The 26,148-nt window shown below is 40.3% G+C and overlaps 1 protein-coding gene and 1 non-coding gene across 5 annotated transcripts in view; one reads left to right on the top strand and one right to left on the bottom strand.

The window, feature by feature from the left end:
* Window positions 1-1,924: 1,924 nt before the first annotated feature.
* On the bottom strand, window positions 1,925-2,018 carry trnai-uau (transfer RNA isoleucine (anticodon UAU)). The gene is made up of 2 exons: window positions 1,981-2,018; window positions 1,925-1,960 (listed from the first exon to the last, which is right to left on the bottom strand). It is a non-coding gene; the product is annotated as a tRNA-Ile (tRNA).
* A 5,254-nt stretch (window positions 2,019-7,272) lies between these two features.
* The window catches only part of rhbdf1b (rhomboid 5 homolog 1b (Drosophila)), a 35,386-nt gene continuing 16,510 nt past the window's right edge, over window positions 7,273-26,148 (top strand). For 3 of the 4 annotated variants that reach the window (XM_051417288.1, XM_051417291.1, XM_051417290.1), the window contains exon 1: window positions 7,273-7,599. The gene's annotated coding sequence lies outside the window, so the exon portion shown is untranslated. Of the gene's footprint in view, window positions 7,600-23,151; window positions 23,347-26,148 lie in introns of those variants that run through there. The other variant, XM_051417289.1, reaches the window with a different exon arrangement.

Raw genomic sequence — 26,148 nt, forward strand, 5'->3', positions numbered from 1 at the left:
TTTTGTTCAACAACAACAGGATCATTTGATTATTTGTCAAATATCAACAGATATTAATTTAGGAATGTGTGAATGTCCACCAATATCAGCTGATATTATGCTCTTTAGTGGTACATATTTCCGAACAAGGTTACAGTTAATCACATTGTTACAAATGCCACATGGTGAGCCTGTCTACTGGGGGCCCCTGTGGGTCTGGGGTTGTCTGGAGCAAGTGCCCTTTGCCCCACATTCATGATCTGGCCTTGATTTTTAGGCCCAGGTTTAGTCTGGAGCTGCATTAAACAGGCTAGTGACAAACTGATGAAGCACTCTTTTGTCACTTGGACTAGGAAATGTAAAGACTTAGCAATGTAACATAATATATAGGCTATAAATGGAGCTGTGCAGTCGAATTGATTGACTGACCTTTTTCACAGCAGCCATTTTGACATGAAATAGTAGGGTAAACACAGGTGTTACCAATTATACTAATTAAAGTTAAAGTACTTCTTTTAAATCTGATTTTAGGAAAACTGTATTATTGGATATTATGCATATGCATAAAATCTTAGTTAAGAAAAAGTTCACAGTATCACAGTCCCTGTAACATCCAACATCATAGCCCTCAGTTTACAGCACTGCAATCTAGCTGCTGCTGGGGAGGTAAACACAAAAACTGATTCAGTGTTTTTGAGAATTGAAACAATATCACAAAAAAAAAAAAAATTACTGAGATACTCAAGTGAATCAATACTTTCTTTCCATACCATTCAGGTCAAACAGAGTCAGTGTGATGCCATTGTGCTGGCTGGCTGCTGTAAAAAAGGTCTATTCAAGCAGTTGCAGGAACAACAAATGTCAGGTGTTTTTTATGAGTAGAAGGTTGTTTAAGGATGCCTCTATGAGAGAGTCAAAGGTTGGGGTGGGTAAGAGAAGGAAGTCTGTGCCAGGGAGGTTATCAGATGGGAACCTCCCATCACCCCCCAGCAGGCTCTGCAGCCATTATGATGACCTTGCACAACCCCCCACTGTTACCCAGTGGAGTGATGAAAACTGACTCAGCATAACGAGGAGGTCTCATGTCCTCACATTAAGAAAACTGCAGAGTCATGCTGTTTTGTCTCAAAGTGGTCGACTGGTATGATATAAAGTAAGAGGTAAGCATTATTAACCAGTACTTTGATTTGATAAAAAAAAAAATTCTATTGTATTTCACTCTTTTACATTACTGAACATTATTAAACTATTATACTCATTTTGTTGTTTTATATTGTATTGTATTGTATTGTATTGTATTACTTTATTAATCCCACAACGGGGAAATTGCCTTTTCACAGCAGCATTTTACGTGAAATAAATAAATACAGATATAAAAAAACTATTGTAAAGTGGTAAAGCTATGGTATGGTGGTAATTTGAAAATCAGAAACTACAACATTGATCAGGTGTTGTAGAGCTGCTGTAGGAGCTACTCATGGACCCCACAGCGTCATGTAGGGGGTGAGAGGTGTTGTCCATGATTGATGTCAGCTTCACTAACATCCTCCTCTCACCCACTTCCTCTATGGAGTCCAGAGGACAGTCCAGGACAGAGCTCGCTCTCCTGATCAATTTGTTGAGTCTCTATAGGTGGTAGGTGTTTAATGCTATACATATGCCAAACATCCTGTATGTGCAGTTGCCATTCTTGTGAAATAAACAAACTTATTTTCTTGAAAGTAACTTTTAATGTTGAATATTTGCACTAAAAAGAAGGTTAACGAAGAAAAAAAATCCTTGCGCATTAAGTGGCTTTTGAAACTGAACAGAACAAACCATTTTGAATGAGTGATGAGAAGCTGACTGTCTTTTCATGAGTCATCATAGAGTGACTTGTTTGAGAGGTCATTTTCAGATTTTATGTGTTGTTGTGTGACCTCACCTGCTGCAGGTAAAACCTCACTGCTCCAGGTGAGGCTTGAACTCACAACCTCGGCATCACTCTGCAGGTTACTGTCTTATAAGTACCGCGCGCTGACCGATTGCGCCACTGGAGCACAACACCACTGTCCCACTATCTTGATTATGCCCACACTACTGATAGGCCTTGTCAAGTTAAATTTGGGTGGAGCTGCTGGGAGTTTACTGAGGTCACCACCATCAGAAAAGATAAAGATTGAAGTTTTCTCTCCCCTGAACAGAATAAAAAAATTAAAATATAAAACAGGACTCCACAGCAAGTGCACATCCACACTGTCATCAAGTGGAAACAGCGGTGTAGGTAAACCAGGGAGGGTGTCGGTCTCTCCAGCAGTTAACTTTTGTTGTCTTGTGAACCATTTAACCGTTTGTTCCTTCCTTTTCTTTCACTTTGTGGAGCAGGGAGGGAGGTTAGTCCCCTGGGCGAGATGCTTTCACTGCATGTTGTGGTTAAAGGTGCTTGGACACTCCACTAGTCTGTCTATTTGCTGTGTTGCTGTGAAGCACTTGTGGTGGTCAGTACTTGAAGTTCTCTTAGTTTAAAAATCAAACTTTCTTTAAAAAGTGTTTAAAAGTAGTTATATCTATATATACAACATAAGGTTGCAATGTGTCTATATATATGTCCAATACAATAAAACACTTTGACAGAGGTCATTCTGCAACCTTAAGTGTACTTTAGGTACATTGTGCTGCTAATACCACTTCCACTGAAGTAAATCATAAAAGCAGAACTTTTACTTGTAATGGAGTATTGTTATATTGAGGGAGTACCCACATTTACACTGATCCATCAGTGGGTCAGTTTATAGAACTTTATGATGAAGTAATTGTTTTCCAAAAGCTGCTGTTCTCATCTGTTGACTGGAATCATACTACAAAAAACTGCCACTTAATAAAAACTTCTTTATTACTCCACAAGGTGGAGCTGTGAGGTAGAGAGTTATGTTTCTTCTAATACCACAGGATCTTTCATGATATTCAGATTCTGCAATATATATTTTGCTGATGTAGTTCATGTTAAATCAGTACTTAGGGATATGGACTTAAGGATGAAGATATATGTTTATGTGTGATATTTCCTGAAGAAACTTCAGAATTCACAGTTTATTTTGTTTGTCAAACAAATAGAAGAACAAACAAGACTTATAATTACTCCGGTAAAATTCTGATCCAAATATTCTGTCACAGCATTGTATATTGGTTTTGGACTGGACTTCACAGTGTTGTTAGCGGGTTAATTACATGCCTGAAGAAAGTATTTCATATTTTCAATTTAGTGTAGTTTGATTTATTGTTGTGGCCACGAGTTACAATCACTGTAATCCATCACAGTGATCATCTTCTTCCTCCAAAGGTTACACTGTCATCATGTGGAAAATGACAGGCCTTTTTATTTTAAAAAGTCTGCACCACATTACCATGCTCAAACACCGCCAAAATAAAAACAGATACAGTCTTAAGTCGGGTGAATAGCTATTCTACTATGTCCCAAGGCTCTGCAATTTGAATTTTCATATGGAAATAATGGATTAACATTTATAATTAATAAATATAAGTTAAACACTTTAGTTTTTGTTAAATGGCCAGCACTAAGGTATACATGATTTGCTAAAAATGAGCAACAACATGCAAAAATATTAGTATGGTCCTTTTAAAATAACCAACCAGTATATGACTGTATTACATCTGTTCCTAATTTTTCCTCTGAACCTAAACCATTTATTAAAAAAAAGTTTAATATAACAGCAAGAATCAAAGACATAAGGTGGAAAAGGGTGATAAATTCCTCATTTGAATAAACAGATTTCTCTGTAAAGTCTATAAAAGCTTCCTAAAGCATGAAACGTACCTTTGCAAGTCTCTCCTGTTTTCTGCCGCAGCTGATTATCCTTAAAGCTTGTTTCCTGCAGCTACGCATTGTAATCAGTTTTTACAAAAGGAAAGCAGTTCTCTGTATGTCCTGCACGTAATGTGACTCTCTTTCAGTGTGCAACACAACAAAGAGCAAAGAGTGTTGCAGTAAATAGTATTTAGAAACAAGCCTTCATTGCATAAGATGCATTTAGGCAGACATTTGTATGTACGTATATATGCACCTGTGTGAAGTGAGTGTGTGTGTGTATTGTAAATGGTTTAACCTGCCAAACATCCTGAAAGTTCGGCTGACAAACAATAATCTAAAACTGAAACAAAAATGCACCAAACCTCCAAAGACACTCGACCCGAGCACAGGCGGTTTCCTCCTGTCTTTACTGGTAACTCACATGTATAAAAGCTCAGGCCCAGTCCCTCCCAGCACTGGCCGGTTTGTCAGAAAGTTTGCCAAGAGTGTTTCCTGTGCTGGTCTCCAGGACTTTAAAGCTGAATGTAACCGAGCAACTTGGACCTAAACAGGCAGAAGGAGGAAACACAGTCTCTCTGCAATGCTCAGGACACACAACAGACACAGATGCTTACCCATTCCTCACTTACACCTTCACACACACACACACACACACACACACACACACACACACACACACACACACACACACACACACACACACACACACACACACACACTCACTCACACCAATGATAGCTTTCTGGAAGGCTTGTCTGAAACTTTCCACATGAATCATGTATTTTTTTATTTAAGCATTCTTGTTTTAATTCAACCAGTACTTTGTGTTAAACAGGATGGGCTGTTTTGTTATTGTGTTATATTATATTCATTATATTCATATAGATTTCTCAGCTCAACCCTAATATCAACCTAAAATAGATAATGTAACAATCACTTTGCAGAGCCCAAATCACACATGAGGAGTGGAGTTACAAATGGCCAAAATCATGACAAACATATCAAATGGTGAGTCCTGTTTACCAAGCTGAGCAGTTATTGCCCCTGTCACTGAAGCTAACAGGTAAAGGTGGCACATGTGACTGACGACATTCCCATCCCATGACACCTAGCCTGTAGTTTTCGCGCAGGTCTTTCTCACTTGCCTATGTAAGAGTGAGTGGCTAATGGTAGTGCTCCATCCAGTTACCCCACTCCCAGTGTACTACTAACAGACATTAAGGGGGGAAGCAATGCTCCTATGATGCTATTAGTGAAAATCTCCACTTCTCCCAAGCTTGATCTTTCCCTTCCATATACACACTATGCACATTTCTGCATTATGTGTATTCAAAATTAAGTTAAAATACCTAAAGGTAGCAAGGTTTTTAGTGATGCTCCTTGTTGCTTGCAGAGATCAAAGCAGTAAAAACATACTGTATCTCTTTTACATATGTGCACACACACATCTGTTTCACTAGCAGTGGTAGAGCTATTGCAGAAAACCAGATGCTTTTTTAAATTAAACTGGTCAGAAATACAGATAAGTGTCTCATTCTTTCTTTCTTTGCCTTTCTTTTTTTTTAAGTGGAAATCAAGTATGTGATAAAACACTGAACTCAATGGTTCTTGTGAGATAAAGCAACTGGGGGGTAAATGTGATTTAATCTGATTGTTTGGGATTTCCTTAAGTGAATCTTAGGAAATCATTTGCAGGCATTTTGGCAGCATCCTTCCAAAGATAAACAACGTGTTCCTGCCAAAATGACTGCAATTGTTATTAATGATTCACAGAAGTAAGTACTGATGACTTTCATCATAATACGCTGGAATGCATTTGTGTAATTATGATTTGAGTTTGCAAGTCATGTTACACCCTGAGCAAAGTAATGAGTTCATGATGGTACAGCCAGATGCACTGCCTGTATTTAAAAACGTCTATTGCCATAAGGCGTGAATTATAACCTTTAATTTTTCAGGTATTCATCACCACACCAAAAGGGGAAAATCATCCCTACCACACCCAGAAACACCTGGCCAGGCTTGTATAGCGAACAATCTACAACCACGAAAATGATCCTTTGTACCGAGCCGTATCTTTTCACATCTGACGACCACATTGTTGCAGGGACTGAACGTTGTGGTGAGCGGTGCTGATGAGTGATGGTGGTCAGATGAACCCTTTAAAGGTGGTTGTTGGCTGTGAGGTGGGTGAGGGGTTGAAGGAACAGGACACCGACCCTGCAGGGGAAACTGGTTCACGGGAATCCACAACTGCAGCACCGCCCAGCAATGCTGAGAGAGTCTCCAGGACAAAACATCAGGCTAAAGTAGACAGAAGGCACATGCAGCATTTCCAGAGGGACAAAGTGACACTGCTATATATCAATGCATGAAGTTTATTTAATGTTTTTTTTTTTTTTTAAATGGGTCAGTTCGTATGTGTTTGTTCAGCATTTCAGTACCTAACTTTCACCTGCCCATGCTCATTTGTCAGTATGACAAACAGTGTGGTTTAGGGTTAGGGTTGAGTAAACATGGAGGAAAACATTTACATATTCCTAATTAATATGTATTTAAACTTGCTTCCCTGTTTGTTGGTCCTGTAGTAGACTAGTAATAATCATGTGTATTGTGTCTGGCACTTCTTTTCCACAGAGTTTGGTGAGTTTAAAGTTGCATTATCATTCCTGAGGTTATGAGACATCTTTGAAGATGTGTAATATCTAAAACAGCTCAGAATTCTGCTTTAACTTAAGCCGCAATAAATACCTACAGTATCTCCAGTGATGAAGACAATACTTCAAACTAAAATTTGCTGTCAAGAGCAAAAAGTGAGTAATACTTAAAGTTTTAAAGGACCAGTGTGTGGGTATAAGTGACATCTAGCAGCGAAGTTGCAGATTGCAACCAACTGCGGCCACCTTCCAACTGTGTAGGAGAATTTACTGTGGCCAGAAAATGTAAATGGCTGTATCTAGAGCCAGAGTTTGGTTTGTCTGTCGAGGCTACTGTAGAAACATGGTGGTTCAACGTGACGGAAGAGGAATCACTCCCTCTGCAGATAAAAATGACTCATTGTAAGGTCACGAAAACACAACAATTCTTATTTCTAAGTGATGATACACTGATGAAAACATACCTATGAATATTATATTATATTTCTGCCAATAGATCCTCCTAAATGTTACACAATGGACCTCAAGAACTCAAGTATACTTGCAAACCCAGTGAGTAAAAGAAAAAATATCCACAATATTAATATTTTGTTTTAGATTAGATAGATACTATAGATGGAAAATACAGTAAACAGATTACCAGTCTTTGCTACTCCTGAACTGTGTAAAACCTCTTAATTACAACGAACCTGTTTTGACAGGATGCACTCGCCCTAACTCTTCCCTGCAGTTGCTCGGTATCACCACTAGGCGGCACCGTGAGGTCGGCCGGCGGAGCGGCAGTCAGTCGGTCAGTGTCCTCTCATCCAGCGGCGGCGGAGGCGGCGGCAGCGGCAGCAGCGTGGGCGGACCGGCAGTCACTCCACAGTCAGACCGAAAGTCTGTGCCGGTGAGGCGGGTGGACAGCTGCAGAGGAGCCGGTGTGCCTCACTCAGAGCAGAGGTTTAACTCGGCTGATATTAGACATCTTTATGGCACGCGAACACCGCCCTCACTAACATCTGGAGCTCGCGCCTGATAGTGAAACTACTCTTCCTCGTGCCCGCGGGATGTGAGGCAGGTATATAACTTATGAAGTGACCGGCCGGCGTTAGCAACTCACCGGTGGAGCCGTCGGTGCCGTACTGGGCTGCAGGAACCGGACTCAGTTTGAAGGTAAGCGAGGGGGAACACTGGGTGTATTTCACCGAGCCTGGTCGCCTCTCACACCGGCTGTGAGTCTGTGCACTCCTCGCTTTTTGTCGTTCACGGTGCAGGTTTTGCAGTGTGTTTATTTATTTATTTATTTATCTTTTACCGGCGCTGCAGCACACTGGGGTTTCTGGGTGGGGTCTCACGGGGGGGGGGACACCCATAGGTGACAGTGTCGCTTAATGCACGTTGGTCAGTAGGGTAGAGTTTTACACATGTGCGTTGGTTGCCTTTCAAATTAAAACGTTCTTGTAATCTTGTGTGGTCAGGTTGTCATGACAGGAGTCAAATGCTGAAAGTGAGAGGAACAGGTGTGTGTGTTTGTGTGGGTGTGTGTGTTTGTGTATGTGTGTCAGACAGAGAATAAAGCCACACACACACACACACACACACGCAAGCACAGGGTCTTATTGCCAGGGGTAGCCTTAGATTCAAATTCCTCCTTCCCATGATTCATCTTCATTTATTGATGTCTTTCTCTACTGTATGGAAGGCCAAGGCTTGGGGAGCTTTATCAATCTGGATCCAATGAAGTGTCTGTGTGTGTGTGTGTGTGGGGGGGGTTGAGAGTGAGAAAAGAAAAAGAAGAGGCATTCTGTATCGTTTTAACCCACTGGCAAAATCCCCTCTATATTTCACACTCTAAAATGCTGTAATGAATCAAGTCAAACACACACACACACCCACACAGGTTAGAGAGATAAATCGATTTGAGAGGGCTTCAGGCTCCGGGGCTGCTGAGATGAAAGGGGGCACTTTCTTTTGCTGGCTGTGCAGAAATCCCAAAGAGACAATTAAACTACTGACCCGTGTCATCAAGGATTTGTTTTGGCTTCCTGTTTGGAAAGGTGGTAGGAAGCAGACTTTTGGGCCAGATGGCAGGAGCGCACATACACACACACACACACACACACACACATACACACACACCTGGAACAGCCAGTCAGAGTTCCTTCTTAGGGAGACCGGATTAGTGGCCAGGGTTTGAACCTGTGGCCTGTTAATGATGAGTTAACTGACACACATATCAGTTTGTAGGTGCTTACAGACTCTGTTCTTGTACACATTACCAGCATTCCCGCCCTTTTTTGTAAGTTAGGTATAGAGTTTAGATGATGTAAGTACTTAAATAAAGGCTCTAAATAGTTCCACTGTTGCTGAAGTGCCTACAGAGACTGTTAGCTGCTTATTGAATGTTTTATTTTGGAGGGAAAACACAAGTCTTTCAGTAACCACGATTTGTTGAACACTGGAATATTTTCTGCAAAAAATATTCAAATATTATAGCAATCTGATTCAATTTTGCAAACCAATACCTCTGGCTTTACATTCAGAGTGATTTATTGTTTTTACCAACCAAATCTCCAGTTGTTTTAATTTTGCATGTAAAAGCTTCAAGTCAAAGGTGACAATTTTAAACATCTTGTTTTGTCCGATCTACAAACTGAAGATCTTTGGGCCCAAAATGGTGTATTCTGCACTACTGAAACACAGCTATTAATATTATATCCCATTCCTGCAAACAGATCCTTTGAAATGTTACACACTGGACCTTTAATTGTGATCTGAAAAGCAGCACTGCTTGTGAAAATCACTTCTTTTTTGCAATTAAACGTGTTCTGACTTTGACACTTAAAAATTACAACTGAAAGTCTTTCTCATTGTCTGAAGACAAAAGTAGAACGCACTCAATCACACGTAGCTCTAAACAGGAAGCTGACAGCATCTCAGAAGATATCTCCTCTGGTGTGAACCATCGCTCTGTGTACGTAGGTGTAAATATGGTAGGTGTGTGCGTGCGCGGTGACATTTTGCAGGTGTGTTTTTATCTCTTCGTCTTTTTCCTCTGGTGCACTGAGCGTTCTGTGTTCTGCGTGTTTGAACAGGCTGGATAGAAAAGAAGCGGCAGTGACAGTAGTGGGTTTAATTCATGGGCTGCTGCTCTTAGAACTGAAATGCACCTTCCTGTTTAGAGTCCTCCGTCGGGTGCATCAGGGTGGAAAACTGGTTTGGTTTTACAGGAGCCCTCCAGCATTATCACAATGCATTTTTCATGGCAGTTTGCCCACAAGTGGATCTTCTTCAGGGCCTACAAGCTGCACTGTTTATCTTTCTTGTGTTTTGTGCCACTACTTGTCACTGCGCAAGTCCTTTTTTCATCTAGGATCTGCCTGTCAAGAAATTCAAATAGAATTTTGACTCAAGTTTAACAAAAGCAGGAAACAACAGCATGTATAACTGTCAGGTTGTACCAGGAGATACTCTCAATATCTTACTCAGCTTTAAAATGCTGCAAATGTCTGATTTGTTCTACTCCTCCTAAGGGACATAACCCATATCCAAAAGTATTGGTACCATTTTGGTTACGTTGTTTTTCTCCTTTTCTTCTTTTCTCTTTTTAGGAATTTTGAATAGAAAGAGACGGGAAAGGCAAGGGGAGTTATGTCTTCATGTTTTGAAAGAATGGAGGCATTTGGACGACTGTTGAGTATTAAACAAGTTATAAGAATGTGTCTGTCAGTTGTGAGTAATTCAACCAAGGAGAGTGTACTTTCATATATCTTTGTATGCTGACAGTCTGAGCTACTGGATACCTGAATTCTGATGTTATAATTGACTTACGAAGTTTTCATCAGTTGTCTTCACCATGCTTATTGATTGACACTGTGGCAGAAACCACAGCTCCATCAGAACCACAGGTTTGATGTGCACACATGTGTGGAGGTTTCTGTGGTTATTTTGCAACTAAGTAGCGCTGGTTGCACAAATTATGGATTGACAGTGACGTCATAGCTTCAGCAGATGTGCGTTCTCCAGCTGCCGCGGGCGAGGAAATAACTTCAGTGCACGCTATGAAAAGTGAAATCCTTTTGCTGCCAAACAACAGACATCACGGTGCAGCTTTTTTGTCATTTTCATCAATTGTATAATGCGTGATTTGGGCACACTTTGAGATTCTGCATGAAAGATTAGCAGTGTCAGGACCGCTACTAGGTTTTTGGAACAGAGCTGACTGACAGGTGATGGCAGGAGTTATTGCGTCTGTCCTGCAGTTTGTCTGTCCCCCGAAAGACCAAAAGATCAAGATTTGAGCTCATCCCCAACAATCTGGACAGGGATTTCTTTAATTCTCTCTCTCTCTTTCTCTCTCTTTCTCTCTCTCTCTCTCTCTCTCTCATCATGTCTCTGGGTGTTTTTTTTCTGTCACTGTGTTAGGCTCACTCTGTATTTATTTATTTCCCCCCCACACACACATCATCATGCTGTATCAAAACCAGAATGGCCCCATCAGCGTGACGGATGCTGCCAGAGCACTCGCACAAATCAATATCACAAAAGAAAAGCTACAAAGCAAGTTCACACACGCACATTCTATTTTTACTTCACAGAACAAAAAAAAAAGCAAACAGTAGATCATCATATTTCAGAGATACTCATCCGTTGTATTGCTCTCTGTGTTATGCATATACACTTACAGTTACATTTGCATATACATTTACTAATCCTCTTTGGATTCCATTAATCTTAAGTCACACGCTCACCACTGTGTGTTGCTGGTTTAATTTTCCTTTTCCAGTCTAGAGATAGAGACAGAAATAGGACGGCTGTAGGAGTCCATAACAGTACAAAAAACAGTGCTGTGCATCAAACGGGTTGACGAGGGTTATAGTGAAAGATCAGTGACTGTACAGTGGAAGCATGGACACTCGGGTCACTGAGTGGTCACGAGTGGATCGTCAAATGAAGGGTTGATGAATAATGGGCAGATGTACTGTCATGCTTTTACTTTGAAATATTCACCGTTGCATGAAAAGGGTTTGACTGTCTGAGGAATGAAGACTCTTTGAAGAGCTGACTGGCACTGGGAAAGATACTGGATTGCTTTTAGGTAACTATTTCAAAGGTTTATCCATTACTTAATGCAGTGTATTGTAACCAGCTAACTATGTATTACTTTAAGCTTGCTAACTGATTGCCATGTACTCTCAGTTGCAATGGTGTTCAGTTAGTACAGCTGACTCAGATAAAAAAAAAAAAAAAAATCAGATCAAATCATAATTTATGTTTTTCAAATTAGCTGCTCTTATGCAATCTTTCCATGTGCCCCCTGGCAACTCCAAAATTATCCCCTGGTTGGAAACTATTGATTTGAACAGTTATCCCATTGTCTTCAGCAACACATTACACAATTTCTTTATCAAAACACAATTTTTTTTCAAATGTTCTTGGCAACAAGTCCAATGAAAAGACCAAAACCAACTATGATATGATTCTACTAGTATTGGGTGTTTAGGTGAAGCCTTACCTAAACGGACCACATTGTTGCCCTGGGCGACATGTTCCTTCACTACCATGAAAACATGCACTGTAGTTAATTTTGTGTCAACGCCACATACACTGCCCCGCCGCAGTACAGTCACTCGAGCAACAAATGCAATTAATATGCAGCAGGAGACAGTCCCTAACAAATTTTACTCCCGTAAAACTACAGTGTCCGGCTGTCATTACATGCCGGTCACAGGTTGGAAAATCACACAGTTTTGAGAGATAAACTAACACGCTTTAGTATATTCATGGTGTTTGTTGACAATGAGGAAAATATGGAGTAATGTCAGAGAGATTTTGTTTTTTAAACTTTTCTAATTTGACATTTTGCATAGGGAAATCCTTCAATAGAAACCCATTGTGTTTTGCTTGAACTTGTAACAAAAAGCCTGTATGAATATCAAACTGCCTGTCAAAAAGGAATTTTAATCTGCCCATTATGTGGCATATACTGGTCTCCAAACTCTTCTTCGGTGTCCATTTCATGACAATGCTGTCCCAAGGCCAGTGTTCTCCTCAGAGACTCCAGACTTCTCTATGAAGATCCTGAATAACTCCTCTGTGTTTCTTTGAAAACCACAATTATGACCTCCATTTTTCCCACTAAATCCTCTTTTCAGAGCCAATTCTCTCTCCCCCCGCTATCTTACCCTCATGTGGCATCTGTGGGCAATTACCATTAAGTTTTCATACAAGGCCAGCCAACAGAGGAAGCTGTTGTATTAGAGCTCGCAGCGTGAGTCTGCTGGCTGCGTAGAGGGACGGCAGGAAGGAGGGATGGCGGGAGGGATGGATGGCTGCTGAGGAGGTCTATTCATGTCTCCAGGCGAGGCCATACTTGAGTAGACACTTATTGTGACGGTGACCTTCCTGTCACCACGCAGCTAACACAAAGAAGCTTCATATGGAGGTCAGCTGAGATGCTCTCTTTGTTTCTCATCCTGCTTGTCAACTCTGTCTCTCTTTCCATGTCTGCTGCTCTTTACAACATTATATACTGTTTACTGTATACTGTTTGTTGAAGTCTCCTTATAATATAACAGCTATCCATTCTGAAGTTACAGATTTAAGCAATTTAGCATAACAGGGTTTACTGACTTACATTAGAAGACAAAGACGATTCAAATATAGTAAAACCTTGTGAAGTGACGGCTGACGGAGTTTATATTAAGCCTCACTATGACAAGAGGAGTGGCTGCATGACCTTTAAGCCTATGTGTGATAATCAGAGGTCCTGTCTCACAGCAAAAGCACGACAGTCAATCAGCCGTGTCAGTGCAGTTAAGTCCAGTGTGCGGCATGTGTTTGTACAGCAAACCAGTGAGGAATATTCTAGAGTGGGTTCAGTAATATTAATCTCACACTTGACTAGCGACCCAGGATATATAAATGTTTATTGTGACTGTCGAATGATGAAGCTACAAGTCAGTTTTTGACAGTTTTAGTGAAATATTTCGCCACAAAATGAATCAGGATTTGCGTGCTTGCTCATAGCTTGTAGCCTGTGAGAGCAGAACATTGCTGGTTTAAATCCTTGGCTAGAAATGACTATAGTGGGAAAGTCAGTGAGAGATGCTTTCCATTCTTCCATCAATACAGTGCCTTTGAGAAACCTCCAGATCTGCTCAGTAATCAATGTAAGACTGTGTGAATATGTATGAGGGCAAAGCTGTCTCTCAGTAATTAATTATTTTTTTATTTGATGAAGAATAGGCTAAGTTTATATACCAGAGGGAAAGTATAGTATATAAGCATGTAGTCAGGGTGGATGGGGATTGTACAAAGCTGAGGATTTACCAATCCCGTTTGAAGTTATATTTAGGTTAAAAAAAAAGCACTTTGGTCAAACATTGAGGTGATGATACCTGATCAATACGTCCAATATTCGCTCTTTTTTTAGCTCGGTTTTGGTCTCCACCAACTCCGGAGTTTTGTTTTTAAATCCTCCACTATGTTCACCAGCTAACTGCTAATTTTGTGTGTCAGCTGTGTGGTGTTGGGCATGTAGCATATAGTCAGTTTTTAGAGCTATTTTTATTGAAAAATATTGGTGCCGCTGGGAAGGATGCTGATAGAAGCATTGAACCACAACAGTGACATTTTGGGGTCGTAAAACCATAACAATGAGTTGAAAGATGCTCAAACGCTGGATTATGGACACGGATTATTGCCGTTTTATTGTTAGAGAAAGATTGCGGTTTGGGGTTAACTCGCGATAAAATAAATGCTTCCTGTCTCATGCTTAAAGTCATTTATGATATTTTCAATATTTAACCATGACCACAATCGTTGCTAAACTTTAACAAAGTGCTGCCAACCACAAAAAACCTTAATCATGCTTTAGTTTCCACAAGGACAATTTGTATTGCAATAACAGATTTTGAAGGGAAAACAGATTCAAAATACATTTTCAGTGAACATTTGGCATTATGTTGATGAGGAATGTAACGTGGGTGGCATTACTTTTCTCCTGTGATTTCTAGAAGACAGGGTTGTGGAGGGAGACTTTGCTCTGGCAGCTTTCCTTGGATAAATAAGTGTGAGTGTTTTTTGAAAACAGGGTGTTTCCCTATGACTCATAGGCTACAATGTTCCTTATTCTACAGATGTGGTCAACATGTGGTCGATCAACTCCCCTGCTGTTATCTTTTCTGCATTTTGGCCCAAAACTGGTAGTTTGAGGGTGATAATGCCTGTAGTCAAGAAACACGACATTGCTGCTATACTGTTCACTTTTGATTTAGTCATGTTAGACTTCAGTAAAAACATTGGTAGTACTCATAAAGACTTTAAAAAGACTTGACCTCCATTATATAAGCCATAATTATAAGTTGAGTTTTCCCTGTTTTGTTACAAAAGTGTTTTGGAGTTCTGCCTTTTCGGTGTTCTTCGTGGATGCTTTGGAAGTCTGTTTGTAGTTTTTGGCAGAACTGCTGCTAGAAGATTGTACATGGACTTCAACAGCGATGTACTCTTCATTTTAGAGCACTGGTTTGTCTTGTGCATCAGTGCTTCATCCCAGGGGTAGAAGTCTACCCTATACGTGCCCTGTGAGGTCCATTAAACTTCTTTTTGCACCTCTAATATAATCTATAATACCTGGTAAATCTCCTCAGGGCACTGGGGACTTGAGGACACTTTGGCCTCAATTACTCTACTGCATAAGAAGATAATGTTGAGAGGAGATAACGAAATACAGAGTGAAACTGTGACAGCAAAATATTCCCAGAACACAAAGAAAACATGTAACAAAAAGGAAATGCTTTCACTTTTCACAACACCAAGTTAAAAAGAAAGGACAGAAGAAAAGAGATAATTATTTTTATTCAGTAGTAAAAATAGCACGCAGGTATGAACTTGCTTTTCCTCTTTTGTGTCACTGTCATTGATATGCATGAGTGCTGTGTCAGCGCAGGTGTATCTGTCGTGCTTCTGGAGGCCATTCTTGTTTTGATTGAGCAACACAATGGGTTTGGAAAATAAGAAAAACAACATGTGTACACAGAAACAAAAAGGAGTGAGAGAGACAAAGGATATGAAGCATATGAAATAGCAACGTGAAAGGCAAGAACAGTTCACATTTTGTGAGAAAATGGAACTAACATACCTTCAGGCAGTTAATTGGAGGTAATCAGTGTTAGCAACGCTGAATGAACCTGGTTGCTTGGAAAGTCTTTGCTGTTTTTGGCCCGAAGGGATCAATTTGCCTCTGCAATAGACCTTTTTCACAGCAGCCATTTTGATGTGAAATAATAGGGTAAACACAGTTGTTAGCAGTGATACCAATTAAGGTTTTATTCCATTCAGGTCAAACAGAGTCAGGGTGCTGCTATTGTACATGTTGGCTCACTGGAAAGGCTCTGCTACACTAAATGGAACAGAGCATAAAGTAGTATAATTAGTAACACCTGTGTTTACCCTACTATTTAATGTCAAAAATGGCTGCTGTGAAAAAGGGTCTATTTGTGCTAGTTCAAAGGCTCTTATTTAATAAGCAAACTTAGAAAGCGTTTTTTAGGTTAACACTGCAGCTAATTTGGAGCACATAAACTGAAATACAGAAGGGATTGTAGGACTGCTGTGCTTCATCATTATTGGTTTATAAATCATTTTCATACAGATAATGCTGCATTTATGTCAGATGCCACATTTTATATCTCTATTACCTTTTGATCGCTGTTCCTCTGCCTCTCTCTCTTTCATTCCCTCATCTTCTCTCATCTTCATCATCCTGCTTCATCCTGCAGTCTGTCACCAGCTACTACTTTATAACACTCGACTGGCAGATGGGAACCAGACATCCTCTCTGCTGAGAAAACTCTGCTCGGTCCTTACAAGTCCCATACCCGGCGCAGGAGCTGAGAAACCATTATACTCTCTCCAGTGGCACTTTTGGCAGTTGAATGTGCCACGAGGTGTTGGAACAGTTGGAGTGACGAATGGCAACGCGGGCTTTTTCTTTAGGGAGTTTTTCCATTAGTCATTTCTGCTGTATTGTCCCACAGCTGCCAGTGATTTCTTACTGTTTAATCTGAAGAGGTAATAAATGAATGTGAAATGATTTTAGCCTAAGCTTTTACTGACATGTTTTTCTTATTTTTGTTTCTTACTGATTTTCAGAGAACTAAAAGCTGCTATAATCAGTATTATTGTATTAACAATGGATCAGACGACTGAGTGTAATGTGAAAGTGGTCACTCGTAGTGACAAACCCACAGGAAATTATGACCCGACCCGTTTTAGCATCTTTCAGTTCATTGTTTTGGTTTTATGGCCTGTAAGTGTACTGTTAGTTCAGTCTCACTGCTCTTATCACTGTTGCTTTCAGACACAGCAGGCAGTACAATAAAAGCAGACAAAGTTAGCAACTAGCCGGTGAACATAGCGCAGCATTTAGCATCTAAAGAGACAGATATTTCCCTTCACAGAGCTAGAAGGAGAGGGAATTTTGGAGTTAGATTCATTGGGACACAAACAGCACCCGAGTCTGTAAACTGTTTGGAAAGCAGGTTTAGCACATCAAATTGAAAGGTGAACATGTATACAGCTTGTTTCCACTGCCCCTATGTGACCACAACAGCCAGTTAGTGCAGGTTTAAAGCTGCTGTTTAACAATCTGCAGAGCATTTTGTAGTTGTCGAGAAAAGTATCTGAAGATATGTCCGAGCCGTTGTCGTCACACACGGACGGGAGGGTTACATGCACTGTTGTCTCTGCAGCTTCACCAAAACTAAACCTCCCCTTACGGCTCAGGTAAACGAATGCAGATGTTCGGTATGAATTAACAAGCACAAACATGCATGCGTATACACACTTATGCACACATAGTCCTGCACTTTTTAACCCTGCTGCAAGCCCACACAGTGAAACTATGCAAATGGGTGTCACATGTTGTTTAGACATGCATGCACGAGGTAGGCAACTGTTTTTGACCGAGAAAGTAAATGTGTCTCTTCCACATCCATCTTCCCTCCACGCAGTGTCAGGCTGTTTATTCTCTCGCTGCAATGGATTTCCTGTTGGTTTTTTTGCTCTTTCAGTTGGTGCAGCTTGTTTTTTTTTTTGTTTTTTTTACTCCTCCCTTTCTATCCCTTTGCTCCTTTCATCTACTCCCAATATGACATAAAGTCTCTGCTTTTTTCATCTCTCTCCATCTGTTGTTGTATTTTGCTCTTCTCTCTGCCTTGATACATACCAGGTCATCTGCAGAAGAAGGCAGGAGGCCACAGCTCATGTTAACACTGTGGTAAAACATTTCCAGCCCTAACGAAAGCATACAGAAGTTTTGAACATTTATATTCACCAGCACTGACCGTCAACATTTGATGTGTTAGGACTGTTACAGGTGCCAGCAACAGTCGCCTGGAGGTTTTATTTGATAGCAAGACCTGAAAAGATCATGCTCCTTTTTTCGTTACTTCTCTTCCTGTGCAGACTGCTTTGTAAGAAATGTGTGGGTGTGAAGTGACGTGCAGCGGGTCGGGGGTTTGAATATTGTGAGATAGAAAGCCACATGTCAATCTACAGTAGGAAACACTTAATAGCAGTAGCCCAGGCCAATCCTTTAATCATCTCCTAATGACTTCCATGGGAGTCATTTCTCACTGTGAGAAAGATCTGAGACTTATTATTATGAAAAAGCAGGAGTGGAGGAAGTTTTGGCTGTGGATTTTAACTTTCTCTGCTTTTGCCCTGGTTCCACGTTACCAATTAAATCTCTCCTGCTTAGACGGCTGAGTGGTAGAGTAGAGAAATGATTGCGCCTAGAGACAGACAAAGCATGTAGGACTGACCTCTGACCTGCTCTGATTGTCTGTGCTACTGTATATCTCTTAAGCAGCTTTTTTTATGCTGTGCCCTTATTTATTAAGGGCACAGCATTAATACATCTTTCTTAAGCGTATGAGCTTTAGATTCAGCTCGCCCAAATTTTAAAAACCACACAAATGATTATTTTTATTATGGGTTAATCTTACAGAGTGAATGATGATATACTGTATTACAACCAGCCTGACCTCCACAACAGTGGTTCTGATGTCTATCATGCTACAGTAGGCAGTGAGTGAGGATGCATGGCACTTGGGCTCTTAACAGGAATGTGGGGTATTTCCTATCTGCAGTGGAGCCACACAGTGAGGCAGGTTGGACACAGGTTGCAGAGCTAATTTATGCTAATTTATTATTTTAATTCTAGTACTTTGGTAAGGGAAACCAAGAAGTTAGCAACCACAACTTGCACAATTACTGATCATTGCATAACGTTGCAGAGTAGTTGCTATGATTGCACAAGTGCCCTCAAGGTGAACTTATGTACCACACTCTGACCAACTATAATAGCAGATAGCATGCTATTCCAATTAGCTTGCAGCTTACATTTAGCATTTAAACATCAATAAAACCATCACATTCATACTTACTGTAAACAAAGGATACCGCCAGTGAAAAGACCAGGTTGTATTTGAATTTGCTGGGCTGTTTTATGGCACAGAAGAGAACAGGGTGAGGGCACTGTTTTTCTACTGAAATGGATTCAAAGCTTTTTAGAGTTTCTCACAATGGCAGATGTTGCCAGGATTGAAAGGCAGATGGAAAAAACACTTTGAAAGTGTTCATCCTCTTCAGTAAAGTGAATGAGAAAACCAAGCGTCACCAGGAAGTGGGTAGGGGATACAATGCTTCAAAGGCCTTTTTGTGAGAGGAGGTACGAGACTTTTCTGGGGAAATATGGACTTAATTTCAAGAAACACAAGCCATGACAAAGATACTGGCTTATATGAAGCTATAAATCTCTCAATCAACATACCGAGGCGTCACATTTGACGGTATGCACGTATAAAAATGCTACTTATACAGTAGCTTTCAGTAGCTGCTTCCTGTGTGTGTGGTTTTGTATGCGTCTAAGTGGGTAGGGACTTATGTCAGCACCCCTGTGCACTGATGTGTGTCGGGGCATAGGAGCACAGTGGCTGATCGACTGATGAATTGCTCACTCTCGCATAATCTGTGGTAACAAGATGAAAGACAGACGCCACAAGACAATCAAAGCAGCATTTAGACAGATGGCCTCAACTCATTGTGAATCTGTCAGTAGATTATGGAGACTAACCAAGCTCTTTAGATTGGTGTTGGCATTTTGAATTAGTGTTGTATTGTGCAGTCAGTGGCTGTTACCTTTTCACTTGTTGTTTTGCTGATAAGACTCAGTCTTACAATTCCCAAATCCCATTCTCACTTTCCGGGTATGGATCCTGGCAAATAGAATTGAACATCAGATGCCTGATTGAATTCATCTGCATATGACTGCAGATATAGGAAGATCAGTGAGTTTGACTTTTCTCTGTAGATGATGTTTGAAAGATTACAGGAAACCGTTGATTATGTAAAAAGGATGACAATGTTGAGTCATGAAAACCACAGGAAGTCAACATATTAAAGTAGAATTTGGATACAATATTAGCCAGAAAATAGATGAATGCTCCTCTGTTTTCTCTGCGGATGCCATTTATCATTCATCGTTTTGCTCTCTTAGATGATGATTTTCGTGTTTCCGTGTTCCATGGCAGATGTTTAATCATTTATTATTTGTTTGTATAGGTAGCAGCAGATTACACACACACACACACACACACACACTCCAGCAGGACTCTGCAAACAGAAAGGAAATGACCCACTGTGTTATGACTGTAACATCTGGCACAGAGGAGAGCCTAGAGCATACATGGTCCTGTGGTGGGGGGTGGAGGGTGAAAGCACACGCCATAACTCACAGTTAATCTGTGACCTACTCATGCTTTGTTGCATCAGAGCAAACAGGATGATGGAGAAAAAATGGAGATGTACAGTTTTTTTAGGAGCTTGTAGAGGATTTCCATGAGAAAAAAAGATTTGTAGGACAGATGATGACATATCACGTTCCTGCAGATCAGAAGCTTTAGATTTATTTCTTTATGCTCAATGTTAAGTTTTCTGCGTACTGGAAGTTGACATATCTTAAAATTACAGATTTAAAGAAAGAAATAGTCTGACATTTAGGAAAATACACTTCTTGCTGAGAGTTAGATGAGGAGATTGATACGACTCTTACGTCTGTTCTTAATATGAAGCTACAACTAGCAGCCGATAAGCTTAGCATAGCATTAAAGCAACAGAGATTTGTTAAATATGTACACATTCTGAAGTGTAAAGGTCTGTAAATAGCAATATCCAGCTAAAGTTTGCTAAAATTTGCTAACATTAGCCTCTGTGAGCTACTGGTCAAACAGGACCAAGTAAGGCTGTAAACGCATAATTCCTGAATCATGTATTATCTTGATTAACGGTGTGTTTAATTGCTCATGAATTTGACTTTTTATTTGTAAAAGAAAGATTTTTTTTTCTTTTAAAAGTTACATAATCTCACTTTAAACAAATAAGAAATTTGGCTTTGGCGTTGATAATTGGAAAACATATTTCTAACAAAATAACTTTGGGTAACTTATGCACGTGTATTTAAAGGAATCAGTCAGATCCCATGACCACAACTTCTGAAAGCACCATCATGAAAAAACTGCATATTAAACAGAAAGTTAAAATGGACCCAGTGGTGTTGTTGGGCAGGTTGTAGTGCCTATTAGAGCAGAACACTGGCAGTAATAAAGTTCAAACCTACCTGGACTGTTTGAGCATTAATCTGCCGCTGAGTCCCCAACCAATTAACTTGGACGTGCACTGGTAATTGTCAGTTTTACAGCAGCAAGTATCTGGCTTACGTAGAGTCTGCACAAAAGCAGCTAAAGTGACCAAGGTTATTTTGACTTTCTCTGGCTCATATACACCGTAAATCCTAACAACATATCCTAATAAAAGAAGTAAGCTAACATAAACTTAATCCTCCAAAAAAGGTAAAAAAGAAATCACTCATTCCCATGAAATAAACCCAACTCAAAAATAAATTAATTAAATGACTGACTATTTTAAGGGCTTTTCAATTTGTTTAAAGTATTGGTGATATAATTCCAGTTTTTTCCATTGACCCATTTTTTTAAAGTTCACTTTATATCCGTACAAAAGGGTAAACCCCAAAGCCCCCAAATTAATTGGCTATCAATTTAATAAACGATTAATTATAAATTGTTTATTTAATCAGCTGTTATGGTAGTGTAATGATTTGCTTGGAAGAAGACTGAGTAAATTCAATTTAAGTGCATATGAGTGTAACATACTTACTAGTTTTAAGTTCAATTAACTGTATAAAATTGGTGCAATTTACCCAAGTAGCCTTAATATTAAATACTTGAGTTACTCAATTCAAATATTTTTGTTATGCTTACATTTTTGGAAGAAATACATTTAAATGGTTTAAGGCAATCGGTTTCCTCAAACTATTTGAGTTAAACTAAGTCAATCAGGTTTTACAAGATAGGCTTTTCAATAATGAACAGCTGTTGTTGCTTGAAAATTCAATGTATGTAAAACTGAAACAAGCAAGTAATTCAACAACAACCGTGTGGTAATGACGGCAGAAAGTTTACTTGGCTGCAGAAAAAGTGATTTGCAGAAATCGGAAAGGCCCCGTTTGGAAATACTAAACCACGTCAAAAACCACAACAGAAGCTCATAGAGCTTATGTGACTGACTAGCACTGTTAGCAGTTAGCTCACCAGCTACAGTAGTTCACCAACTAGTCCTGTGAGTTGTCACAACGTCACCAAAAGCAAATAATATGCAAAGATGCACTGATTCATTTCATTTCTGGTGTGCCTTTACACTGAAATGGTTTGATTCATTTATGCACTACAAAATAAAATAGCTAGCAGCTAGCTTGCATCCAAAATATTTATACTACCATACTACCATGAAAAAATAAAAAAAACTTTTCTGTCAGTCAGTATTCTGGCAGTACACGAGAGAGGTTTAGAGAACAAAAGGACAGAGAGAGCAGAGATTAGGTTTTGGACTGCTTAACATAAAGGTCTATTGAATATTAAAGCTTATTGACATGCAATCACAGTGAGTTTCCATGCCACAGTGACTGGGCGCCTCAGCCTCAAAGACCCAGAATCAAGAAGCAGGACAAATCTTGCTTGGGTGCAGAGGGGATGCCTTTTTTGTGTCTCAGCACGTCAGAAAATGTCACCCTAAAAGCAACCAATTACACCGCTGTTCTGCTGCAGTCCCCACATCAGTCTGCGGCACACAACGTCCACATTTCCTGTAATACTTCTCAAAAGGTAACAGTTTTCACTTGACTGAATGAAACAGATATAGATAATCTACATCGAAATCTTGTCCGCTTGGTCAGTTGAGAAATTGACTTGCAAATAAAATGAGGATTTGTTTTGGACCTTTGAGCTGACTGAATCTTACATGTTTGTTGCCTCCTCCTGATATAAATCTGAGAAGATAAGGGGAGGAAGTGCTCAAGCTGTGAGCTTTAAACATGTGCATGACAACTAGACTGATAAATCCCGACCTGAGTAAAAAAGACATTTCTTAGATGTTAAAGCTGGGTAGTTGACTCCCAAATAGTTAATTTTCTGATCACAGTTACTTTCACTTCCGCTCTGAGAATGAATACCTTGGTATCAGAGAAGCCACTTCCTGCTGGGTGCTGATGACACCAGCAATATCTTTGTCCAATCGGGGGTCAGTATGAGCCTCTGTGGCATGACAGCAGGGCGATGTCATGTGGTGTACAGCGCAGGGATTACAGCCCCTAATCTGCCTGTCGTGAAAACCTAACTAGAGAAAAAAAGAGAGAGATCATGATCATGAAGTAACAAATGGCGGATGTCGGAGACAAGATGAAAAAAGAGGAGATTGATTTCGGACCAGACGGCATCTCTTCTTTAGCCGTATGGAGAACTACAAAAACCTGACGTGTGAGACTGAAGCAAGGGCTGTCAAGTGAGTTTATACACTCTATGGATGTGAATATGTATACTTTGTGCATATTCATAATTTGTATAAGTACATCCGAGTGTGTCTGTGCTCCTGTCAGCATGCACACAAACACACACCGGATCACCACCACAGAATAAGCAAAGGATGTGGTTATGGATTGTTCTGGTGGAGGTTTCTATTTGCAGGGGTGTGTTTATCCTCTGTGACCGTAAGGGAACGCGCAGGCTTCCACATGTGACCACAGAGAGACCAAAACACTGACATGGGCAGCAGAGAGGCAAAAGGAATTAAAGTCAACTTTGTGTAAGCTGCCTTTAGGCTCAGTCAACATGTGTAATTTAAACATTATACACCGTGGATCAACAGTGTATCAGTGTAATGCAATTCTGCGTCTCTTCACAAGGTGTTTGTTTAATCAGGACTCAGAGTTTAAAGCCACTCTGTCTACTTTTGTATGTCTTTATTGCATCTTTCAAATCATTCTGCTGGCACACGTTTTTCCTCCTTCTTTTTCTACAGTCATGTTAGCGGCTCTCTGAGGCTGTACTCTACAGCTAAATGCTAATTCCATCATGCCAACAAGCTGATTTTATACAAGTATAATATTTGCCATACTCACCATTTTAATTTAGCACTTTAGCATGCCAAATTTGGATAATTATTACAATACACAAAGTCTTGTTGGTCATAATGAGGACGCTAGAGGAAGAGTTAAAGGTGGGGTCAGTTATTCTGGACAAAGATTGTTTGATTGTTGAGTCTCATTCCCGGGTCATAAAATACGGATGCTTGGCAACCCAAAGTGTTGGCGACCTTTGGGATCACCAAAGTTATTACAAATTTGTCACTGATATGGTGGCGCAAGAGTAATCAACAACAAACACAGTAAGTTTCCAAAGCAGTTGATAGACCAGCCAATATCGCTCTACAGACTCTACATCTAAAATTCACAATTTTGCACTGATGTTAAGTGCAGTATCAGACACTGTAGAAGAGAGAAATACAAACATCCACACCTCCAGTAACCTCAGTAGATCAGTATGTGATGGAACAAGCTGTGATGTGTTTGACAGTTTCGTTTAACTAAACGGAAACACGTGCCCAGCTCGTGCTCTCGTTGCTCTATTACTCCCATCCATAGCTGAGCAATGTCACTTTGTATATGTCCAAACACCCACCTTTTACTAAGACTGAGAGTCACAAGTTCACACCAGTTCTGTAGGCATTGCTGCACAGCCACCTGGGACATGTAGGAGATCACTATTTAAATTGACATGGCAATTTGCATGAGAGCAAGTACAATAGAAAAGAGAATACCATTAAGTGCAAAATAAGCACCCAAACTAACTGTATTTGACAAGTAAGAGTATCCAAAGTGAGATCTTTCCCTTAAGGATGTAGTGCAAGTGTGTGGGTCGAGGTTTGGAATCGAGAAGTCCTCCAGCTGCCGGTGTTGAATGTCTTTCAGCTCGTCAGACTGGCCAGAAGTCTGAATGTCGGCTCCAGCACCACGTACGATGGAGGAAATTATTGTTCAGCTGATGGCTTTATGGCAAAAGAGGAGAGGCTGTAATTTCACTCACAGCAGTGAATCAAAGAATGATTCACAGCTGAGATCTACAGGAGCTCCTCGATGGTAGTCGCTCAATGCATCTCAGAGCAGATGCAGATGTCCTATTATCCAGTAATAGCCCTTCCACTCCTGCTCAATGACTTCCCCTTGGCCCAAGAGACATTTTTTCACATTAAATATAATTTGATAAAAGTGAACGGGGTGTGTAGACAGATGATAGAGAGAAACAGACCTGCTATAAAACTACCTGAGATTTCTTCCATTTTGCCTCCAAGAGATGGAATGTGCTGAATTATCTATGTTTATTATTTGTCCTGGAGCCTAAACTGACTGAGGTAGATCGATTATCAGTCAATATTAGCCTATTGTTGGCTGGTATTTAAGAGTTAACAGTAGAGGTAATTTAGAAACAATGTCTCCATTACAGATGCTGTCCATTGTATTTTGTTATCAGGTTTTTAATGATTTTTTAAAGTTGTATGTGTGTAGCGTGATGGGATGGCAGACTTTCACTTCGTTGTGCAACCTTGTGTCGATCCTTGTATTGTTATTGGCCTAAAAAAAAATTCAGTATGGGCTCTGTGTTGGTGGCCGGGGGATGAATTTGTGGTGGTGAATTCCAAAGCCTCAGCGCTTTATGCTATTAAGTGAGGAGCTATTCAGTCATGATAAAGTGCTATTGTTACTGTGTGGCACCGGTGACACAGTAAGCAGCAGAAAGGCGCTGAGTCGGTGCTTCACCTGACGAGCTCAGCACCTTTAAAATGCACAAGTCAACGGGAAAGGAAACGATCATTGTTTGTGTCGACACTTCGTACCACCACTACAAAAACTGCCTCACTGGCTTTCATAGAGACGGAGAGATGTCTCATTGACTTCCACTGAAAGAGTTAAGCAGGAAAACCCCTTTCACTCTCCAAATGCCTTACTTTACCCATAAACCCATTAACCAGCAACAACAGGATAAGTGGAGGCTTTGGCATACTGTTCTGTGGCTTTCCCTCTGTTTGTGTAGCTCAGTTGTTCGATCTATCAAGCTCTCTCTGTCTGACTGTGTCTGCTAGGTGGCCCGCTACACGCAGACCACTGATCCTTTTATGAAAAACACACTCAACAGCAAGTAATAGCATCCCTTTCTGTTCTGCCTGTCCCCGTTCACTGAGGGCACATGTGCCTGTCTGAGGATAGGAGGGGAGCCTTACCCATGAGAAGCCGAGCGCCATCTTGTGGTG

This window comes from Dicentrarchus labrax, unplaced genomic scaffold (genome assembly GCF_905237075.1).
Source record: "Dicentrarchus labrax unplaced genomic scaffold, dlabrax2021, whole genome shotgun sequence".
Classification (NCBI taxonomy): domain Eukaryota; kingdom Metazoa; phylum Chordata; class Actinopteri; family Moronidae; genus Dicentrarchus; species Dicentrarchus labrax.